Raw genomic sequence first — 24,794 nt, forward strand, 5'->3', positions numbered from 1 at the left:
TATGCTAGAACAGGAGCCAGAACTCCTAGTTCAAAGTTACTTTAAAATAAAAGTGTGGATGAAAGAGTAAAGAAGTTTTGAACAGTGAGTTGGGGAATAACAGATTTGAATCAGATTTGAGTTGATGAAGCCAATTTATAGGTCAAAGTTTCCTTGGAGGATCAGAATGAGAGCAGAAGGAGTTAGTATTCTGAAGGGATGTTTTAATCAAGCTGCCTAGCCTGATAAATATACTTCTTTATCCAGTGTGAGGCTGCGAAATTGCATCATTCCTGGAGTTAGGGAATCTGGGTTCAAGTGAAGCAGCTGTTCCCCTTAAGTAGGTACAGAGCTTGGTCTGACAGAACTTGGTCCCTTGGGGGAATATGAGCTGGAGAGACAGGTTGTCAGGTGCCCAGCCAAACAGAGCTGCACCCCAGTCTTGGGTAGAATCAGTTTTAAACATAAATTGAGTCCTATGACATACAACCTTTGTCTCCCCTATATTCAAGCTTATTTTTTCCATTTCTCACTTCTCCAAGGTGCTCCTAGGAAACCAAGCTAATTTGATAAGCTAATTCATACTAGAATGTTAATGGTTATTCAGAAAATTGGGCGTTCCACTATCTTCCACCAATTAATAGGCATTGAAGCTAGGATTCATAGAGGGAAAGTAACTTGATCAACCGAGAGTAGAAAATAGGCTCGTGGGGAACTGTTTAGAGATAATGCCTGTACTGAGTCTGAAAGGTACAGTAGGTGTTAATAAATGAAAGAGAAGAGAATCCTAGGCAGTGGGAATAGCATGAATGAAGGCATGGAAATAGAAGGCTCTTCAAGCTGTTCTGGAGGCATGGGGCAGGATGAGGCTTGGAGAAAGATGAGACTGGAGAGGTGAGATGTACCAAGTCACACAAGGAATTTGGATTTGATCTTGTAAGCAGTGGGAAGCTCCTGACAAATTTGGAGCCAATCATATTAGAAGCAGTAAAATATAGTGGTTAAGAGCTTGGACTCTGGAGCCAGACTGTGTGGGTTCAAATCTTGTCTGTGACACTCATCAGCTATGTGATCTTGGGCAAGTTACTTCACCTCCCAGGACCTCAGTTCCCCGTCTGTAAAATTGTACCTCCCTCGTAAAGGTTGCGGTGAAGACAGTAAGTGTTGTATAAATGCTAAGAACCATGCCTAGCACATACTGAGTACTGTGTGTTTCTATGCCGATAGCCTTTACTTCCTCCTCCGCCTCCTTCTCTTCCTCCTTCTTATCATCATCATCATCATCATCATCATCATCATCCTATTAGGTTTTAGAAAGACTCTTCTAATCTTTTGGGGTAATGTTTCTAATGTTTTGGGGGGTAGATAGGAGCAGGGTCAGACTGCAAATAGGAAGACCAGGTGCTGTAATTCAAGTAGGGTGGAGCAGACTATAGCTTGAAGGACAAATCCAGCCTGCCGCCTGTTTTTGTAAATAAAGTTTTATTGGAACACGGTGGTGCACACTTACTGACATACTGGCTGTTGTTGCTTTCACTCAATAGCAATAGAATTGAGTAGTTGCAGCAAAGATGACCTGGCCCTCAAAGCTGAAAATATTCACTCTCTCGCCCTTTACAGAAAAAGTTGCAGACCCCTCAGGCCAGGAGGCAGTTCAGCTTTGGGGCAGGGGACATGCTTTTGTTTTCCTTCAGCCATCTTTGGAAGGGACTGCCCACCCCTTCTAGGTTCAAAAGACACCTGGCTCTGTGTTTCCCAGCAGAGTTATCACGAACAGATGGGCAAGATATTTCCATTCTTTCACAACTCAATTTCCTCTCCGGTTAGTTTGTACTGCTTTATTGTTCTTTTGCAAATTAATTCTTGCATCTTCAAATCTGTAAAGGAAAAAAATATTGAGAGCAGCCCATGACCTTTCTGGCAGTTTTCAATTTCTTTCCTCTTCATTTTTAGCTTTCATTACCCCCAGGATAGCATCTAATTATTTCTTGAATAATCACGTCTCTTGGGCTCTGAGGAAATTTGAGGAGTTTGCTCCCTATTATGTCTTCCAAATTAGTTTCTCTTCAATTTTGGTGCACTTTCTTTTGTCTTTTCATCTTGGTTCAGCCAAAAATAGTTTCTCAAATTGAGTGCTAAATTCTTCGGGATTTCGTTCACTTCAATTAACTTTCCTCAGGACTCTCTTTGGTTTTATAAATGAGGTCTCTGCTCATCAGGATCTTGGTCCTAGGCCACTGGGCTGCCTTTTCATGCCAGCCTCGCCTCTTGTCTTCACCCTTGTGAGTGATGGGGGCTGGGAGGGGTATGGGGAAGGGTGAGGGCAAGTCTAGAAAGAGGCAGAGAGTCTAATGTGTCTCGCCTTTGGTGTTTACAAGCTGAGGGATATTGGGCAAGTTGACCTTAGTTTTCCTCTCTGTAAAATGGGGAGAGATGCTGACTGCATTGAAGAACATAGTGATGAGAGGTATCAGTATTTTAATGACGGATGTTGGAGAGCAGGCAGGTTGGTGGGGGATAACAATCCTTTCTTGCTATTTATGGGCCTTTAGGAGAGTTACCCACAGTAAAGACCACTCTGAGAGTCTCACAATCCAACAACCGAGCCCTTGGCATCAGCTTCACTTACAGGAGAAATTCAGAAAGCAAATGATGATACTTTATTGAAATTGTAGTAATATTGTCTGTATAGTGAAATGATTTTCAGTGTACAGATTGCGTGCACACCCACTATGTTATTTCTTGGCTCCTGGAACCCTGTGGAGTAAGCCTGAACCTAGGCATCAACCTGTTTTACACATATGGAAACTGTAGCCCAGAAAAATGAAGTGACTTGCCCAAGGTCACACAGCTAACCAGGGGTAGAGTCCTTTACAACGCTGAATCTTATCTTTTTCTTGGCACAGGCTTTCTCCTTCCTTTGTTAGTTTTTTTTTTTTTTTTTTTTTTTTTTTTTAGGGTTTAAGTGTAGAGCATTGTCTCTTAAGGATCCTTTTGATGGGTGTATATTCCAATTTCCGGACAGTCCAAAAGCCTGGAGTGGCCCAACCTGAACTAGGGTTCTGCATGCATGAACCCCACTGGACCTGAGGTCCCAATCCAGCCTGAGCTGCTAGAGGCCAGGAGCTGCGTCATCTGGACACCCCCAGCTCCCAGTACATGCTGGCCCCTCTCCAGCGGCTCAGAGCACACACAGTGAGCTCCACACGTGACATCAGGGACACTGGGTATCAGTCTTAATTCTTCCACTTTCTAGCTGGGTGGTCTTGGACGAGTCCCCAAACCCCTGGGGGCATCAGTCTCCTCATCTTATAAATGGGGGTAATGCCCATTCCATAGGTTGGTGACAGGGTTCAAAGAAGAGAACATGGGAACATACCTGCAACTGTATTTGTCATTTCCCAGGTGCTCATAAACATCGGGGGTCCTGTTGCCCTCTTGCCTTGCCCCTCCTCCTGCCTGAACTTCCACCATGAAAGCCTTACTGCCTATCATTCTTTTGGGATCCATTCATCAAGACTTTTCATGAGATTAAGTTTTTACAAACTAAGAGGATGAGTGGCTGCGGATGGGGGCAGGACCCCATGAAGGGAGAGAAAGGAGAGAGTAGGAGATACGATTTCCTCCACAAATTCATGTTGGATGAGCCCTCTTCTCCTGCCTCTTTAAAATAGAGAAATATTGGGGCACCTGGTGGCTCAGTTCATTAAGTGTTCAACTCTTGATTTTGGCTCAGGTCATGATCTCACAATTCGTGGGATCGAGCTCCATGTCGGGCTCTGGGCTGACAGCTTGGAGCCGGCTCGGGATCCTTCTCTCCTTCTCTGCCCCTCCCCTGCTCACTCACTCTCTCTCAAAATAAATAAATAAACTTAAAAAATTTTTTTTTAATTTAAAAAATGATTTTTCTCAAGGAAGTATCTGTAGGATTTGAACTGATGACCCAAAGGATCTTATAAGACCAGGAAGCCTCTATGGCATCAAGGCTCAGAAGCACAGGCTGGGTCAGGAGACCTGAGTTCAAATCCTGTCTCTGCTTCATCCTGGCTTTGTGGCTAGGGATTAATTACCTCTCCTCTCTGTGCCTCAGTTCCCTCCTCTATAAAGTGGGAATGATAGCTCCTAGGCCCGGGGGAATGTGAGGATTAATCAGTGCTGGGCACAGAGTAGTCAACACTACATAGAATAAAATAAGAATAAAAATAAAAACACACTAAAACACTTAAGATTTGATTATAATACGGAAATATAATAATAAAATATATGCTATATAAATGAGCAGTTGTATATAATCCTTCTGTTTAATCCAAATGTCTCTGAATGGATCCTGAGTGGTAAAGACGGACCAGGCAGGAAGTTGTTATACAGCTGTTTTCGCTGTCTGATAAAGCATCTACACTCTCCCTCTGCCACCCCGTCCTCACAATTATCACTTTCAGTGGGTGCCTGACATTCCCTTGAGTCTCCTGCCCAACAGCCAATCTGGATGCTCATTTTGTTGTTATCAATGACTCCAGCTGTATTCAAACTTCTTGGCACCTGCAGGATGTCCTTCCTGGGGTCTCAAGTCCCTCTGTTGACCTGCAAGTTGATGATTGAAGACTCAGGTGGGAGAAAGAATTCTCAGGGAAGGGGAGAGAGTGGTGGCCTTGCATTATCACAGAATCCCAAAGGCCACTGAGGTTCCTAGGAGTCAGGCCCAGGCTAAGGGACCCTGGGGTGGAGCCAGGAGAGGCATCCGCTCTGCCTGGCCGCTGTGGTGGCACCTAGCAGCACTGGGTGGCAGGCTTGTCCTGCTTTTAAGGACACCAGTGTCCCCACAGTGCACAAGTGGAGGGGAGCACTGTCCCTCCTCTGCTCATGCCCTTCTCTGACCCCCAATTCTCCCCCACCTCTGTGCTCACACCTTCTTCATTCCTAAAAAAGTCTTGGAATTGTGACAGCCCTCATCATGCAGCAGGCACAGGGCTCAGTCAGCATTTCCTCTATTTAATCTCATGTTGTATTTGCCACTAGTCCCAGGTACCCATAGTGTACCCACTTCACAGGAGAGCAGACTGAGGCCCAGAAAAGTCAGGGCACTTGCCCACCCAGCATGGGGGGAACCCAGGTCTGGTTCCAGAGCTTGCTCCCATGTCTGTCAGAATTTCCCAACTGGGTCATTCACCTTGTTCACTAGCCTTGGCTCCAAGCCTCAAGGATTAAATCCACTGCCAAAGGGTCATGTTTTGCATTTCTTGAATATATTCAAAGGGACTGGAATTTGGTATCATCATTTATTTGCTTGAATGCCTCTTTCCACCAGTCTGTGTGAGGCAGGAGTCACATGCGATTCACCTTTGGGTCTCAAGCATCTGACTCACATCTGAGTTACCTCTTGGAGCCACACACAGATCTGGTGCTCCATAAATGCTCCTAGGAGTCAACACTTGAGTCCTGCTTCTGCCAGTGCTTTGAGGAAGGAAATTATGAAAAGGGAGTCACAGCACTTTCTAGAGGCAAGTGACACTCTCCTCCTGGAGCTCAATTCTGAGAGATGGTGATGGGTCCACTCATATGTCCATGTTGCCTCATGCACACCATGCCCTTCAAGGTTGGGATCACTGTCCCCCAACTGAGGCAGGTGCATGCATGTATGGGAGGTGAGGAGAGAACCGGCAGCCATCCACTCTTGACCAGGCTGTTGATGTGGGTCTGGTTACTTCTGCCCATGGTTTCCTAGCTTTGTGTCTGGTACAAATCCCAAGCCCTGGTCAAGCCATTCCAACCCATTTCATCTTGGTCTTATCTTCTCTGCCTCCCAGGAAGATGCTCATGTCTGTCATTCTGGCAGGCCCTGCACTGTTTCCTCTTTGTTCTAATTTTTGTGTTTTCATTGGGATACCCTGGCACCTCCTTCCAGCCTGTAGCTGAATGCTGTTGCCCCACAAAGCTCCTGACCTCACACTTGGCTTGAAGTGCAGACATCCCAGCCACTCTCTCTTGCCTGCCTTGTGGGAGCAGTGGCTGGGCCCTGAGCGGCCGTAACAGTGAAGATGCCCATGATTTTCCTCTGCACACCTGTCTCTCCGGGATGCTTCTAACCAGTGAGCATCCTTCTCCCCTGAGACTTCTGCCAGCTATTCTGCCAACCTGTGACCCCCAGCCCTGGCCTCTGCTGACACCCCGTCTCCATGTCTGGCATTTTCGCCATAGACATCTTTGCTGCAAGCATCTTCACCTTAGAAACAATCGGCTGTGAGGCAATTTCGCTGTAAGGATAAAACAGTGAAAAGTAAAAGAGAGACATTAGAAAGGATAATGAATGAAGTGAAACATGAAAAAAAATTAATAAAATTATTTCTTTCTTCCTTTGTTAAGAGAGGTATCAGTTTTCCAAAAACTGGGATGCATATGTGTAACCGATACACCATCATTTTCTAGTAGGGGATCCTGGGTGGCTCAGTCGGTTGGGAGTCTGACTTTAGCTCAGGTCATGATCTCATGGTTCATGAGTTCGAGCCCCGCATTGGGCTCTGTACTGACAGTTCAGAGCCTGGAGTCTGCTTCGGATTCTGTGTCTCCCTCTCTCTCTGCCCCTCCCCTGCTCACACAGTCTCTCTCTCTCTCTCTCAAAAAGAAATAAACATTAAAAAAAATGTTAATAAAAAATGAAAATAAATAACACAGTAAGCAATCTAGCTTTACACTCTCTTATTTCCCATTCCCCAGTAAGTTTGATCCCTATATTTTCTATGTATACTTGTAATCCACTATCTTAAGGCCACCCCAGCTACTCGCCTCTGTATAGATGATTATGAGGGCTAGCTAAAATTTATACGATATCAAAATGGAAACTTTGTCAGTGGAGAAATGAATCCAAGCTGTCACCCAGATATTTTATTTTTTACGGCAAAGTTGTCTTATGGCCAATTAGTTTTGTGGCAAAAGCGCTTACGGGAAAGATGTCTACAGCTAAGATATGTCAGACGAAACTATCTGGAACTCCCCCCAAACCCCATTTCTTGTGCCAGTCTTACTGAAGCTCATCCCTGCAGGGCAGCCCATAAATCACGTGTGTGGGGCTTGGAAAGGTCTGGGGTCAGCCCATCCTGACCAGCCTTTGCCCTCAGTCTCTAAGAGCCCCTTCCCCACTCTGGGGGACTAGGGTTTTACTCTAGGTCTACTCTGAAGTCTCCCTAGGGCCCAGCCTTGTCCCTCATTCTCCCTCTAGAGGCACCTCCAGGTCCCATGCAACAGTCACTCCATGCTGTGTGAGCTCTGAATTCTGACCCCCCCCCCCCCACACACACACACACACTCCATCAGCATGAGCCTGGGCCTTCCTGGGAGCCTTCTCACTGGCATCAAGCCCGACCTGAGATGCCAGCAGGTAACCTCCCATCCACGGGCCTGGAGTCACACAGACGTCGTTCCTGGCCAGGTCCCCCTGCCACTCTGTGACCTTGAGTAAGAAATTTCTCTTAGCTGAGTCATTAGCACGTAAAAAGAGGTCCAGTCACAATATTCCTGTTATATCACTTTCCTATACTCTTTTCTCCCCCCTAAAATAATGACATAATTTAAAATATATAATTGGGGCACCTGGGTGGCTCAGTCAGTTGAGTGTCTGACTTCAGCTCAGGTCATGATCTCTCTGTTTCCGAGTTCAAGCTGCACATCAGGCTCTGTGCTGACAGCTCAAAACCTGGAGCCTGTTTCAGATTCTGTCTCTCTCTCTTTCTCTCTCTCTGCCTCTCCCCTGCTCAGGCTCCGTCTCTCTCTCTCTCTCTCTCAAAACTAAATAAACACTATATATACATATGTGTATATGTATATACACACATATATATGTATATACATATATATGTGTGTATATGTATATAAGGGGCTCCTGAATGACTCAGTCAGTTAAGCGTCCAACTTCAGCTCAGGTCATGATGTCACAGTTTGTGGGTTCACACCCTGCGTTGGGCTCTGTACTGACAGCCCGCAGCCTAGAGCCTGCTTCCTGTGTCTCCCTCTCTCTCTGCCCCTCCCCCGTTCACACTCTGTCTCTCTCTCAAGAATAATAAAAACATTTATAATAAAAACAATAATAATGTTTATTGTTGTGAATGTTTTATTATAATAAAAACAATAATAAAAATTAAATAAAAATAAAAATAATAAAATATATAATTAAAATTATGTTTCTTTAAAAAAATAAAGGAAAATTGACACATGCACATTAACACAAAACTTTTGCCTTTAATTTCAGGGAATTCATGATCTCCCTGAAGCCGAGAGACAGACGTAAGGTAGGAGCTGGGGACTTTTCCCAAGGCAAAGATGTCCAGGATAAATTGTTAAACAGAGATGTGGATGGTGTGCATGATCTGCAACCACTGGTGTAAAAAAAGGGGGGCAAGAAATAAAAATATGTATTTGCATTTTTATATCTGCCTAAAGAAACCCTGGAGGCATACATAAGAAAATAAGAGTCTACTTGGGGTGGGGTTAGGGAAGGGGAAGTGGAAGAGTAGGGACAGAAAGTTAGACATTTCACTGCATACCTTTTGTGCTGTTTAATTTGGAGCCATATATATATATATATATATATATATATATATATATTAGCCACTTAAAAGTTATCTTGAGGGCACCTGGGTGGCTCAGTCGGTTAAGGGGCCAACTTTGGTTCAGGTCATGATCTCGAAATCCATGAGTTTAAACTCCGTATCGGGCTCTGTGCTGACAGCTCGGAGCCTGGAGCCTGCTTCAGATTCTGTGCCTCCCTCTCTGCCCCTCCCTCGCTCACACTCTGTGTGCATCTCTCTGTCTCTCAAAATAATAAATAAACATTAAAAAAAATTTTTTAAGTTATCTTAAAACAAAAGCAGAGATGTGAATAAACAACTTCTGTCTTAAAATGAAAAAAAAAAAAAAGAGGGTCAGCAATCCTACTTTGCAGGATGGGTGAGAGGATAAAAGTGAAAGCATCCAGCTAATATGCATGGCTCCATCAGTGGCAGCATTCATGCATGCATTCATTCATTCATTCAGTATTTATTGAGTGTCTCCTCTGAGCCCAGCATGGGGAATTCAAGGTGGGTAAAGACTTGCCCACCTTGTGCCCTTGCCTTTGTGATCCTTACATTCTAGTGGAAGAAACCTACAACAGCTAGACATACAGCAAGTATAGATTGTGAGGGTAATGGCTAGTGTTATGAAGAAATGTATCAGGGTGTGGGAAGAGGGATGGGGGCCTGTCTGGGAAGGTGATGTCTGCACAGAGACCTGAGTCATGTGAGGAGCCAGCCCTCTGGAGGAGGAAACTGCCTTTGAAAGCCCTGGGACAGGACCATGCCTGGGGGGCAGCGCAGAGGCCGAGATGTCTCAGATAGAACAAAGGGGACAGTCGGGGGATGGAGTCAGCAAGGTTGAGGGGGCTGGACTGAGAAGGAATGCTCATTCTCCAGGTACGGTGGGGGCCAGTGGGAGGTGGGGAGCAGGTTGTAACGTCATGTGATTCACATTTTCCAAGGCTGCTATTGAGGACCAAGAGCCTGTTATGGGCCTTGCTGGCGTCAGAGACGACTCCACCCAGACACAGACGTCCCCAGACACAGACGTCACCTGGGAAGACTCGCGCCTCCTCCGCCAGGTATGCTCCTGGAAGGGGAAATCGCCAGGTGGTGAGGGATACCACAGAAGCTCCCAGGGCGTCCTGCACCCTGCTACTGTCCTGGGAGGCCTGGTCTGCCACTGGCCCCAAAGCTCCTCTGGTCCAGACCCCCCGCCAAGTCCCTGGGAAGCCACCCAGGCCATGCAGGTCCCCCGGAGCAGGAGGAAGGCTAAAGTCCCAGTGCCCAGTCAATGGCAGACCTCCAGATGGAGATCCTAGCATAACTTGGTTTCAGAGAGGAGACTGGTGATGGGGGAGGAGGTGAGAAGGGGGAGGGGGAGGAGGAAGGTGAGCAGAGGTAGGAGGAGGGCAGGAGGGGCAGGGAGTGGAGGAGGAGAGTATCAGTGCAACTGATTTACTGGAACAAAATTTCAAATTCTATGCACCACTCACCCTTGGGGGAAACTATGTCAGAACCCTTCTGGACCCATCAGTATTAGACGCCCACAAGTTTTAGGAGTTGGAAACCAAGTCATTTTAGAAAAAAAAAAAAAAAACCCGTCCTAGTTCTGTAATTGGCTCCCAAGGCTCTGCTCAAGGATTATTAAAATACTGACACAAAATCTCTGAGAGAAATTGCTCCGGGCCCTATATTTACCATTTGCGTCGGTAAGACAAGCAGAGGCCTTTCCATGGAGTGTCAGCTATGGTACTTTTCAAGGTCAGATAATTAACTTTATTAAGGAAGAGTCATATTTGCAAAGGGAGTAGGCACCGAGACTCAGGTATCCCTCGGATAACAAAAACTTGCTGAACAGAATTCCCAGGGCGAGGGATGTCATGGGTCTGACTTACACCCTTTCTGTGAACAGTGGTTCCTAAGGCGAGGTCTGTGGACCCTCCTCCCTTTCCAGAGCGCACGGAGAGGCTGTAGGAGATCCATGAACTGCCTGAAACTATAGATAACATTCTGGCTTTTGAGCTGCTGTGCATTTTTCTAGGTCAATGGTTCTCCTGGGGTGACACTACCCATTACTCACCAGGGGAGCAGTGGCCTCACCTGGAACATGTGAGCAATGCAGATTCTCAGGTCCACCCCAGACCCACTGAATCACACCTCCGGGGACTAGAGCCCAGTCATTTGGGTTTTCATGAGCCCTCCAGAGGATTCTAATGCACACTCCAGTTTGACGCTGAAACTGTGCTCTGTGGTAGAACACAATGGCTGAGTCATGCCTTGAGAGTCACGCTGACCTGGGTTCAAATCCCACTTCTGCTGTTGAGTATCTGTGTCAGCCTGGGCAAGACACTTAGCCTCCCTAAGCTTCTCTTACCCCATCCATAAAATGGAGATAATAACCTTGGGATAGCAATTTTAATGCATCCATGATGACAGGTTCATGGTCTTCATCAAATAAGAGTCATGACAATTATAATAATGTCGTTGAGGAGAGGAGTGGTGTGAACAGAAGTGTGAATTAGAAAGACAACTCTATAGGATGGTTTGAACACCTGAGGGGCTAGAGGGAATGTCACCAGTGATTATTGTCATAGCCACAGTGGCAGCAGTGAGAGGGGTGAGTGGATGGGTGAGAGGGTCATCAGGGGCCAAGTGGACAGGGCTTGCAAATGAATTGATTCACTTAGCAAATATTTGCTGAATACCTGCAATGTTCCAGGCCCTATTCTGGACCCCTGAGTCCCTGCTCTCATGGAGCTCATGTACTTGTAGGAAATAAAGTCAGTGAGGAAGCAAATGAATGCATGAGGATTTCAGAGCATGGTCAATGCCACAAAGAAGCAGAACAGGCAGAGTGATATACATAGGTAGGGTGGTCAGAGCTGGTGATGCTGAGCAGAGACTTGGATGACGAATGAGAGCTGGCCAGGAGAAGATTCCAGAGGATGATCACGTGGGCAGACGGAAGAGCCAGCACAAAGGCCTGGAGACAGGGATGAGTGTGGTGTGTTGGAGGAACTGGAGAATGCATCTGAGGGTGCCAGGACCCGTGGTTCTCACCTCTCTGAGACTCCACTCCTTCACGAAGGGCCGATGTGAGGAGCTGATGATATCATGACTGTAACCAAATCTGGCACATATAACAGGTCCTAGGGGAATGTTCACTATTGCCCTGAAATGGGCAGCTCATTATCCCCCATGGTATCACATGAGGATTCTAGACATGTATCAAAATCAAAATCAGTTTGAGCATTGGAAATAAAAAGTTCTGGTGGCTTTAGACCAATTATCAGGTGTCAAAACAGGAGTCAGTTTCCTTCAAGCAACAGATATGGATTAAATGTATGGATTGAAAGATGAGGAACTTGGTGGGTACAGAGGAGTATAGATGTTCCCACCCCTGGTACAGGTACAGGTCCTGCTGTTTACCAGCTTTGTGGTTTACTCCAGTCTCTTGTGTAGGGAGGTGAGATCCCCAACAGTAGCTGAGCATGATAATACCAAGTCAAGCCCCTAGAACATGCCAGGTGATGGGATCCAGAGCCGACATGTGATAAAAGTGGGAAACAGCCAGGAGAGTGGGCAATATGGGTGCAGACTGCGGGAAGCTGTAGACTCAGTGACTGGAAGGAGATTGGTGAGATTCCCTCCGTGACTTCTCTGGGCCTCATCTGTAAAATGGAAATAATCTCAGTACCTATGGGATAGTTGTGAGGACTACATGATGTGATGTTGTACAGTTCCGAGCACAGTTCCTGGAGCAAACTAAGGCTCACTAAATGATAGCTACTATTATTAATATTGATATCAATATTAATATCAGCAGGGGAAGTTGTGCCTCAGGGCTTCCCAGAGGAACTCACTGAGCCCTGATGCCTCTGTGGCTAGGCGTAGGACCTTGGGAGTGCAGCCCACTGTCAGCCAGGCTTAGAAAGACTCAGAAGCCCCAGAGGAGAGGATAGCAAGTTTTGGAGAACTCTGGGCTGGTGGCAGCAGGGAACAGAAAGGGCTCAATTGTAGTCACCTCCCCCTAGAACCTTCCCATATTGTTTTAAGGGCTCCCAGAGCCTCCCTTGTGCTTGCATTTGGGGGGCACAGATCATGTTGTGGTATGGTAGTCTGTCCCTCCATCAGACAGAGATCTTTGATGTTAAGGCCTGGGGATGATCCATTTTTGTACTTCCTGCAGTTACCTGCAGTTACCTGCAGGGTAGTTGTTGCTTGCACGAAAAAAATGGAAAAACAAATAAAATAAAAAATGAATGCCTGAATGAATGGGAGTAAAGGGACTGGCTGACCCAAGGAGGAGTAAATGGTGATGGTGAGTATAGATACATCTCTGTCCTCTGGCAGGATCTTGCCTTGAAGTGGCTGCACTTCTTTCCTTGGACACAACGGGGTGCCATTACTACAAAACCTGGCTGGCGAGGCTGAAGGAATCCTGGTAAAAACTAAAGTGATGCTTAAGTCAGGAGGGATCTGGGCCTTCTAGGGTGCAGATCAGCCTCCCTCAGACCTGAGTCGTGGGTTGCTAACAGTGAAAGCTTACGCTAGAGGCGCTTAGTTCTGCATTGCTGCAAGTGTGCAAGCAGAGGCTGGCCTCCAGCCTAGGTGTCTGTAATCACCAGCAGGTCTTTGCCCAAGATTTGGAGGGTTCATCAACACCTTAGTGAGAGGAGAAAAGAAAGCTTTTGACTCTTCTTAGAAAGCTCTGTCCCCTCCTCCTTTCCACAGGTGAACACCTTTTTTAGGTAACAACTGAGGTTTCCCAAAAAACGACTCTATGTCTTTTCTTAAAAAAAAAAAAATCATTTCAAATTTACAGAAAGTCTCAACAGTAGGACCAAGAGCTTTTCTTTCCTGAACCTTTTGAAATTAAGCTGCTAATGTGAACCCTATCACCTCCAAATATTTTGTGCATGTTTCTTACAAACATGTGGTAAGGATATTCTCTGCCTCACCACAAGCACCTGCGTTGGGAAATCTCATCAGTACATTATAAACATCTAATCCTCAGACTGCATTCAGGTTCCCCAGTTATCCCTATTGACGTCCTGATAACAGAGGATCCAGTCCAGGATCGAGTCTCTTTCATTTTTAGTCTCTTTCTTTCTAGAACAGCTCCTTACTCTTCCCGAGACCACATGACCTTAACACTTTCGAAGATTACAGGCCAGATATGTTAGAAAATATCTCTCAACTTCTCTTGGTTGCTATTTCTCATTATTGGTTCAGGTTGCCCATTTTAGGAATATCACAGAAGGGAGGCATCCTTCTCATGGCATCCTGTTAGGTAGCACACAATTTCTATTTATCCCGTTTCTCAGGTTAACTTCGATACTTGATTAAGGCAGTGTCTGTTGGATTTCACCACGGTAAGGTTCCTTTGTTCCCCTTTGTCACCAAGAAGTGTTTTGTGAGGGATGTACCTTAGAATCAGGTGAATATTCCATTCCCCATCAAGCTCTCAGCCACTGATTTTAGGACTTATTCATGATTCTTGCCCAAATCAATTATTACAGAGACAGTTGCCAAACGGTGACTTTCTGATTCCATCATTCCTTCTAAATTCATCAGTTGGCAATCCAACTGGAAAAGCTTTCTCCTCTTTTATTTGCTCATTTATGCACTGACTCAGTATAGACTCATAGATCCCCATTTTATTTAATGGGCTATAATGCATTACCGTGATTATTTATTTTGGTCTTCAAATTGTCCCAGATTGGGCCAGTGGGAGCTCCTTCGAGCTGGCTCCTGTGTCTTTTTGGGATGCCCCAGCATTCTTTGAACACTTCCTTACTTTCTGGCACAAGATATTGTAGGCTCCTCTCGTATTATGAGTTTATTGTCCTGCAGAGAGGCATTTTGCAAACTCTGTTGCCCTAACTCCACAGCTGTGAGAAGACTCACCAGGCAGGAGTTAAGGAACTGGAATCTGCAGTCAAGCTGGTCTGGGTTTGGAGTCACTTACTAGCAGTGTTTTCTTGGGCAAGTCGGTCGTGCAACCCTTGTAAGCCTTTCCTCCTTGGCTGCAACACGATCACAAGGGTTCTACTGTCTCACAGTAGAAGATATGAGGGAAATCTCTCCTAAAGGTGGGTGGCCACCTCCTGGAGCTCACTCGGCTGCTGCTGCCGTAGCACTCCCCCAGCACCACCATGTGGCCAGTGGCCTGGGAATTGCTGAGGGGATTCCTGGATCTGCCACAGAGAGTAGAGGGCCAAGGGCGAGACCCCAACTCAGTTGAGCTTCCCTGTGGTATGAGTTTACCTGTCCAAGGTGCCCCTTCATTCCTTCCAACAGGACTTGAAATTTATCGCTTCTTCCAACCTTATCAGTGGGGAAAGATGGACGTCTGTAGGAGTGAGGCACACATGAAGTTGGGGTTTTGTGAGAGGGAGGCCTCACATCTTAGAGACGCACAGCAAAGGGAGTGTGTTCTCTGAAATCCCAGCTGTAGGTGAAGTGCCTGGCATGCAGGAAGCGCCCAATAATTGAGAAGCGCTACTGTGCTTCTGTTCTTCAGATGCGCAAGTGAGTTTGGGAAGTGCTGCATTCCAGAGTGCTCTCAGAGTCCTAATGCAGGTCAGGATAGTACAGATCCTGGTAATGCACGCTTGCATTTTGCTTCCAGAAGGAGGGAGCTGAGCTTTCCTTATCTCTGACCTCTCCACGGTGCCATTGGTCAACTCAGGGCTTGTCCCAAATGCCAAATGGATCAGCATTTGTCCTCCAACCCAGATCTCCCTACTCACTAACTGTTCCTCCTCATTAGTTCCCCGTTTTTATGCTATGGATCTGTCTCCCAGTCCCTCTGGCTCAGATTCCTCCTATCTGCCCCTATCTCCTCCACCTTCTGCCTTTCCGCCCTGCCTCTGTGGTGCACCAAACACATCATGTGTCTCTGCGTCTGCAGTGGCCCAGGCCTCCATCACCCCTTGCCTCCCTGGGTCTCTGACTCCAGGCTGCAACACCACCCCACACACATTCCACATGTTGCATTCCAAACCCTGCAGTGAATCTTTTGCCTTGCCCAGGTCCATGCCAGCTCCCAGCTGGGCATTCAAGGCTTATAGCCTTCCAGCCTGGTGGGGCAGTCCCGTCCCCAGGTAGAACCAAGGAATTTACATTTTCTCCAGCACGCCCCAGGGCATCTTGCTTCACTGCATGATATTTATACAGCCACCCCAGCTTTCTTTAGATTAGTATTTGGAGAGTAGATCCTTTTCTATCCTTTCCCTTTAACCCAATTCATATCTTGATATTCAGAGTGGTTTATTGCAGACAGCATGTAATCGGGTCTTGCCTTTTGATCCAATCTGACAACATCTGCCTTTTAATCAGGGTGTTTTTGCTATTTAAATATTGTGTGATTATTGATATGCTTGAGTTTAAATCTACCACATTGCTGTTTGCTTCCTACTTGTCCTATAGTCTTTATTCATTTTGCGCCTCCCGACCTGGAACCAATCAAGCATTTTTTTATGATTCTATTTTACCTTCCTTGTTCCCTTATTATATACCCAGTTTTGGAGCAGTTGTTTTAGGGTTTATGTACTACATCTTTAATTTATCACTGTCTGTGTTCAAGTGCACCACTATGCGCCAAATGTAAGAACCTACAAGAAATGCTTCCTTTTACCGTCCTTGGCTTTTGTCCAACTGATGTCATGCATTTGACTTTCACTTATATTATGAACCCCACAATAAATCACTATGTTTGCTTTAAACAGTTAATTATCTCTTAACGAGGCTTTAAAAAGTATTCATTCATCCATTCATGTCTCATTTCTAGCATTCCTCATTCCATTTTATAGATCCATATTTTCCATCTGATTATAATTTCCCTTCTGGCCTTTACTATTTCTGGAGGTGCTTGTGTTGGAGTCTTTCAGCTTTTGTTTATTTCACCTTTGTTTTTTTTTTTTTTTTAAATAACAGCTTCATTAAGATATCATTTACATATAAAGTTCACTCTTTTAAAATGTATGCTAGAACCATCAACACTAATTTTCTCACCTCAAAAAGAAACCTTATACCTGTTTACACTCTGTCTTCATTTTCTTCCTCTCCTCACTTTATACAAATACTATTGTATATCCTGTCTGCCTATCCTGGACATTTCATGTAATTAGAAACATGTGGCATTTTATGTCTGATTTCTTTTACTTACAGTGTTTTTGAGGAGCATCCATGTTGTAGCGTGTGTCAGTAGTTCATTCCTTTTTATGGCCAAATAACGTTCCATTATATGGATATTCCCCATTTTGTTCATCTGTTCATCAGTTGATGAAGACCTGGGTTGTTCTCACTCTTGGCTAGTACAAATAAATTCTTCTATGAACACTTATGCACAAGTTTTTGTGTAGAATTTTGTTTCCATCCTTTTGTGTATATCCTTAGGAGTGGAATCACTGGGCCATATGATAACTATATTTACCCTTTAAAGGAACTGCCCAATTATTTTCCACAGTAGCTGCATCATTTTACAAACTTACCAGAAATATATTAGGGCTTCAATTACCCCTTTGTTGTTTGTTTTCCTTCATGTTTAAAAGATGTGTTTACTATGTACCTAGTAGAATCTAGGCTGACAAATTTTTGTCAGTACTTTAAAAGTATTGTCCCACTTCCTTCTAGCTTTCATTGTTTCTGGTGAAAAGTCTGTAGTAAGAAAGCAAAAAGTTATTCTTTCCTTTCCTGTGTTTCTCTATACTTGATGTGTGCTTTCTCTCTGGTTCCCTGTAAGATTCTTTTTCACCAGTTTTGAAAAGTCTGCTTGTGGTGGTGGTGGTGTGTAATGCTTCCTGTGTTTGAGGTTGCTGGAGCATCCTGGATCTGTGGATTAGTAGATTTCATCAACATTTTTAAATATATGGCCATTATTTCTTAGGACATTGTTTTGTTTCCCCACCCAAACAAAACCTCTTTTTTCCCCTCTCCTTTGTGGTCTCCCATTACATGAATATTAGGCTTCTTGTTTCACAGTGCTCATGAATGCTCTTGTCCATTTTCTCTTCCTGTTTTCATTGTTAATCCCTGTGTTTAATTTTGGATAGTTTCTATTGCCCTTTATAAAGTTTATTAATATTTTCTTCTGCTAAAGCTAACTTTATGTTAATATCATTCATATCTAGACATTCTACTTTTTTTTTAGTTTTTTTTAATGTTTATTTATTTTTGAGACAGAGAGAGACAGAGCATGAACAGGGGAGGGTCAGAGAGAGAGGGAGACACAGAATCTGAAGCAGACTCCAGGCTCTGAGCTGTCAGCACAGAGCCCGACGCGGGGCTCGAACTCATGGACCGTGAGATCATGACCTGAGCCGAAGTCGGATGCTTAACCAACTGAGCCACCCAGGCGCCCCTAGACATTCTACTTTTAATCTCTGTTTGCTCTGGGACTTTTTATGTCTTCCATATCTCTCCTTTGCATATGTCTATGCGTGCTTTCACTTTCTCATACATATATTTTTAAAAGAGCTGTTTTAATGTCATTCTACTAATTTTATTTCTGCATCACTTCTGGATATGTTTTAATTTAATGAGTTTTCTTTGCATGCCTAGTAATTTTTTTTTTAATTTATTGTGTATTGAATGTTGGGTGATGGATTTCTTCTGTTTTCTTTAAATACTTTTGAACTCTGTTCTGAGATTCAGTTAAGTTACTAGGAAACAGTTTGATACTTTTGAGGCTAGATTTTAAGCTTTTTTATGCAGGAACAGAATACCCTTTAGTCTGGACCTATTTTGGCCCCACTACCAAGGAGATAGGCTTCTGGGAGTCATACCTGATGCCTGTGTGTTAGAAGGTCTTCCAACTCTGGTTGGTGTTAATATGAGCAATTATAGACCCTCTGTGCATTTGGGAATTGGGAATTATTCTTTCCACTCCTTCCCAAGCCTCAGGTGGTTTACTCACATGCATGTGCTGATCACTACTTGGCTTAAGATTTGAGTGGAACTTTCTAAAGCTCTCCAGGGCTCTCTCTCTGTAGCATTATATTCTCTGTACTCTGCTTTGCAAACTCTAGCCTCCTTGAGCTCTATGAATTCTCAATTCTGCTTACTCTACTTAAACAGACCAGCAGTCTCTCTGTGGGTTCATTTTTCTCTGTTCTGTGGCTTGGAAACTCATCAGTAAGTAAGCTGAGGCATCATAGGGCTCCCATCCTTTGTCTCCATTTTCTCAGGAATTGTGAAACAGTGCTCCTGTTGTCCAGTAACTGAAAACCATTATTTCCTATGATTTTGTCTGCTTTTATTTTTAGTTGGTAAAGGTGGTCTTAGTGTAAGTATGAGTGTTTGTGTAAATGTATTCCCTGTTACTCCATTGTGGCCAGAAGTAGAAGCCCCTATTATTTGTTATTAAGTCTTTGCCAATTTTCTCAGTTTAACTGATATCTCATTGTTTTAAATGTTTAACTTGTTTCCTTACTACCAAGGTTAAGATTTTTTTTTTCAAGAATATACAAAGCCATTTGTAATGCCTCTTTTATTAGTTTTTTACATCTCCTTTGCTGGTTTTTCTAGTGGGGAAGTTTTAGTGTTTTCTTATTGATTTTTATTTACTCTTTATATGTAGAGCTATTACCCTTTCTCAATTTGTCGCAGGTAATTTTTCATTTTTCACTCTTTAAAATGAATAACTTTATTGTGACATTCATACAGAGAAGCACACAAGTCATGAGTGCATTGCTTGATGATTGCCACAATGAACACACATCTCTGTGATCACCACTGAGGTCCATAATTAGAGCCTTCCCAATATCCCAGAAACCTCCCCCTCTTCCCCTGCTATTCATGATACCCACCTTCTTTCCCAAAGACTATCAGTATTCTGACTTCAAATGATATCAGTTAAAGTTGCCTGTTTGAACTTTATATGAGTAGAATCATATGGGACATGTCCTTTTATGTCCAACTCCTTTCATTGAACATCATGATTGTAGAATTTGTCCATGTTGATGCATTTAGTAGTAACATGTTCCTGTTCAACATTGCATTAATATACCACTATTTATTATCTATCCTACTATTGATGGGAATGTAGGGTTTTTGTTTGTTTGTTTGTTTGTTTGTTTGTTTGTTTGTTTTTGGCTATTTTAAATAATATTGCTTTATCTTTCATAGTTAGATTTAATATCTAACTGGAACTGATTTTTTGCATATGGAGTGAGGTAGGGATTGGACTCATACCACACCCACCCCCCAATATGATTATTGAGCTCTATCCCTTCCACTGGTCTATTTGCCTATTTGTGTTTTAATATGCTGTCTCAATTACTGCAAGTTTATAATATATCGTGACATCTAGTAGTATACATGTTCTATTTTTCTTTCCACTTGTTACCTTTAGTTATTGCCTATCATGGATTGACTTGAGCCCTGCTTAAACTAAATTTTTGCTCCTTGGTCAGTCCACCATAGACACAAGTTCAGTTTCTCCTCTGGTAACATAAATCATGCCTAGAGTTCTCTGCTACAGAAATCCCCCCAGTGCTGACACATGGAATCTAACTTACCCTCCCCACATACATCTGTTTCTGGGACTGAGACTGTGGAGTCTGATAGTACTGAGTTCAAATCCTGCCCTGCTACTAACTGGGAGACTGGGGCAAGTTGCTTCTCTTTCTGGGCCTTTGTTTCCTCATCTATAAAATGGGGGGACATAGTACCTAACTCATAGGGTTATTGTGAGGATTAAATGAGATTATGTAAATGCTTAACATATGCAATAATCAGTAGTTATCATCCTTACTATTATTGCCCCATAATTCCTCCTAGTTTGTTAACAAGAGGGCCAGACTTCAAATTGGCCATCTTGCTGCATTAACACTGATCATGTGGCCCCCTCTGAGAACTGGACTTCAGCCTTCTTCTTGGGCCAAGACCTTTCTATCCTACTCCCCAAACACCTCTTATTGCCCAGCCCTTGCCCCCAGAGACTCATTCCCTCTCTTCTCCCATATACTGTTGTGAGGGTTAGCTCTGGACAAGCTTTCAAGAATGGAGGCAGGGGCGACTGGGGTAGCTCAGTTGATTATGCATCTGTCTCTTGATTTTGGCTCAAGTCATGATCTCATGGTTCGTGAGATCCAGCTCCACATGAGGCTCTGCACTGACAGCATGGAGCCTGCTTTGGATTCTCTCTCTCTGCCCCTTCCCTGCTTGCACCTTCTCTCTCTTTCTCTTTCTTTCTCTCAAAATAAAATACATACACACACACACACACACACACACACACACACACACACACACATAGAATGGAAGCAAATACCACTTCATGGAGAGACTTTCCCTGCCCATACCCATAACCCATGACTATTTTTCTCTCTTCTTGCTTTATTTTTCTTTGTAATGCTTGATACCTGCTGTTAGATCATATACTTACTTGTTTTCTGTCTTTTCCACCTGAATGTAACCTCAGTGGGGGGTTAGAGACTTGTTTTGCCATAACAATGTCTCCAGCACCTAAAATAGTGGCTGTCACACAGTAGGTACTTGATAAATATTAGTGGGTTGGATGGATGAATCCTGTATCTGAATGTCCACTCTAATGCTGAGACCAGATCTCCCCTTTTGCCAACAGTATTCATCCATTGATTCAGTAGATATTTGCTGAAAATCTACAATGTGTCTGGCTCTTGGCATGTGTTACAGATTGAATTGTGTCCCTCCTAACCCCCAATATCTCAGAATATGAATAGGATTCCCTTATTTGGAAATACGGTCATTCCAGTTGTAAGTAGTTAAGATGAGGTCATACTAAAGTAGGGTAGGACCTTAATCCAATATGACTAGTATCCTTGTAAGAAGAAAAGAGACACAGAAACATACACACAAGGGGGGAAATGTCATGTGACTGTGAAGGTAGACACTGAAATATTGTGGTCGCCAGCCATGGAATGCCAAGGATTGCTGAAAAATGATCAGAAGCTAGGAAGAGGCAAGGAAGGATTCTCCCCTGCAGGCTTCAGAGGAAGCATGGCCTTACCAACACCTTGATTTTTGGACTTCTGTCCTCCAGAACTGAAAGACAATAAATTTGTTTTAAGCCATCCAGTTTGTGGCATTTTATACTTAGTTTGGAAACTAACACAGCATTCCTCTGCCGATTTGCCTGATGGGACATGAAATCCTTATCCCAGCCTGGAGTTCCCCATCAGTATTCTTGATTTTCAGTGACAGACACCAGGAAAGCATTCAACAGAAGAGATTAGCAGGCAGTGTATGGAATCTCCTGGAAGACTGGAGAGGGGGTTTTGGAGAGTGGGCTGGGATCCAGGAAGGAGGACATGAGAAATAGCCCAAATCCAACCATAGGACCTACTGGATATGTGGTAGGCAGATTCTACAATGGTTCCCAGTGGTTCCCCCCCTCCCCCCCTTAGTATTCAAGTCCTTGTGTAATCCCTTCTTGAGTGTGTGCTGGGCTTAGTGACTCACTTCTAATGAATACAATACTATAAAAAGTGATGGGGCATATTCATTCTTCTACTGGATTACAAAAAGGCTGTGACTTCTGTCTTGCTCACACTCTCTTGCTCTCTCACTTGCTTGTTCTGCGGGGAAGGGGCCAGGAGGTTGAGATCTGCCCTGTGGAGAGGCCCACATGGCAAAGGACTGAGGGAGGCCTCTGGCCAACAGCCAGTGAGGAACCAAATCCTTCCAGCAAGCACATGAGTGACCTTGGAAGCTGACTTTTCCTTGGTTGGTACGTCAGCTGGAGCCTTATCAGAGACCCTGAGCCAGAGGACTCAGCTAAGCAGTGCCTGGATCCATGACCCACAGAAACTGTGAGATCAGAAATGTTCTTTTAAGCTACACAATTTTGGTGTAATTTTTTACACAGCATTAGGTAATAACTAATACAGGGTGCAACCACTGGGGGATGCCCTGGTCACTAGATCTATGACTTATGCTTCCCTCTTACTCCTTCTAGATGAATCACCCATCATGCCTGCTTCTTTAGTCTCTCACTCCAGCTATAAAAAACTCCTAGGCATTTGATTGGTAACATTTAGGTCATTGCTGAAAAGAAAGGATACAGGTGCTGCATGGACAAAAAGAAAAAAATCAGTCTTATTAGGTTTCCTGCTTGTATCCTTATGGTGATCCTGACTTCTCAGCACTTACTAATTCATTATCTATGTCACTGAGTCATTAAAGTCTTGTCCACCAGACTGCAGGCTCCTGGAAGGCAAAACCTGGCTTGTTACTCATTCCTCTCTACCTAACACATGGCCTGACACATAGTACGTGCTCATTGAATGCTCAGTGAATGAATGAATGAATGAATGAATGAATGAATGAATGAATGCCTGGTACAACTCGCTCAGTTTATGCACATTGTCTTCTTGGCATAGAGCACTATTTCTCAAATTTTTCTTATCATAAGGATCAGCTGGGATGCTTCTGAAAAATCCAGAATTACAGTCTCTATCACAGGTCTGAGATGAGGCCCAGGAAGTTGTACTTTAACAAACTATGCACCTTATTTGGGGAACCTGGAGCTATAACATCATTTGTCTGTAAGACCGTGCCCCCTCAGCCCAGCCTACCACAAGCTAAAACCCATCTGGATATTTTGCAGTCATCTTCTCTGACACAAATGACACTGTTTCTTTCCTCTTTGGAAGACGTGCTGGTCTCCCTCTCTTGTCATCTGTAGAGCCCTTTTTGCTTGCTTTCTGCTTTCTTCATGACCATTAAACATTGTTCCTGCCATGAATACTGAGGAACTCTTATGTGAAATGGCATATGGCCATCTCAGAGACAATTCTGCTTCCCCCAGCAGACTTTTGTTAATGTTTAGAAACATTTTTTTAATTTATTTTGAGAGAAAGAGAGAGAGTGAGAAGAAGAGGGGCAGAGAGAGAGAGAGAGAGAGAGAGACAGAATCTCAAGCAGGCTCCGCGATGTCAGCACAGAACCCAACACGGGGCTCAAACCCACAAAACTGTGAGATCATGACCTGAGCCAAAATCAAGAGTCAGATGCTTGAATGACTGAGACACTCAGGTGCTCCTAATGTCTGTAAATATTTTTATTTGCACAGCCTGGGAGCATGCTACTGATATCTAGTGGATAGAGGCCAGGGATGCTGCTGAAATCGTATAATGCACAGGCCAGCCTCCACAACAAAGAATTGGACATCTCCAACTGTCAAAAGCACCGGAGGTGAGAAATACTGTGCTATAGAAATGCATGGCAGGAGATCCTCAACTGGCATTGGGGGTGACATCAGGGAAGGCTCCCTTAAAGAGGTAACATTGGAAGAATGGCTAAAATCAACAATTCAGGCAACAACAGATGTTGGTGAGAATGCGGAGAAAGAGCATCTCTTTTGCACTGCTGGTGGGAATGCAAACTGGTACAGCCACTCTGGAAAACAGTATGGAGGTTCCTCAAAAAATTAAAGGTAGAACTACCCTATGACCCAGCAAATGCACCACTAGATGTTTATCCAAACGATACAAAAATGCTGATTCAAATGGGTACATGCACCCCAATGTTTACAGCAGTGCTATCGACAATAGCCAAAGTATGGAAAGAGCCCAAATGTCCATTGATGGATGAATGGATAAAGAAGATGTGATACACACACACACACACACACACACACACACACACACTGGAGTATTACTCCGCAATCAAAAGAATGAAATCTTGCCATTTGCAACTATATGGATGGAACTGGAGGGTATTATGCTAAGTGAAATTAGTCAGAGAAAGACAAATATCATATGACTTCACTCATGAGGACTTTAAGATACAAAACAGATGAACATAGAAGGGAAGTAAAAATAATATAAAAACAAGGAGGGGAACAAAACATAAGAGACTCTTTTTTAAATTTTTTAAAATATTCATTTTTGAGAGAGAAAGAGAGAGCCCAAGACATGGAGGGGCAGAGAGAGGGAGACACAGAATTGGAAGCAGGCTCCAGGCTCTGAGCTGTCAGCACAGAGCCTGACGTGGGGCTCGAACCCACGAACTGTGAGATCATGACCTGAGCCAAAGTTGGACACTTAACCAACTTAACCAGGCGCCCCAAGAGACTCTTCAATGCAGAGAACAAACTGAGGGTTGCTGGAGGGGTTGTGGGAAGAAGGATGGGCTAAATGCATAAGGGGCATTAAGGAAGACACTTGTTGGGGTGAGCACTGGGTGTCATACATAAGGGATGAATCACTGGAATCTATTCCTGAGATCATTATTGCACTATATGCTAACTTGGATGTAAATAAATAAATAAATAAATAA

The sequence above is a fragment of the Puma concolor genome, chromosome A2 (genome assembly GCF_028749965.1).
Source record: "Puma concolor isolate L17-30 chromosome A2, mPumCon1.1.hap2, whole genome shotgun sequence".
Lineage (NCBI taxonomy): Eukaryota > Metazoa > Chordata > Mammalia > Carnivora > Felidae > Puma > Puma concolor.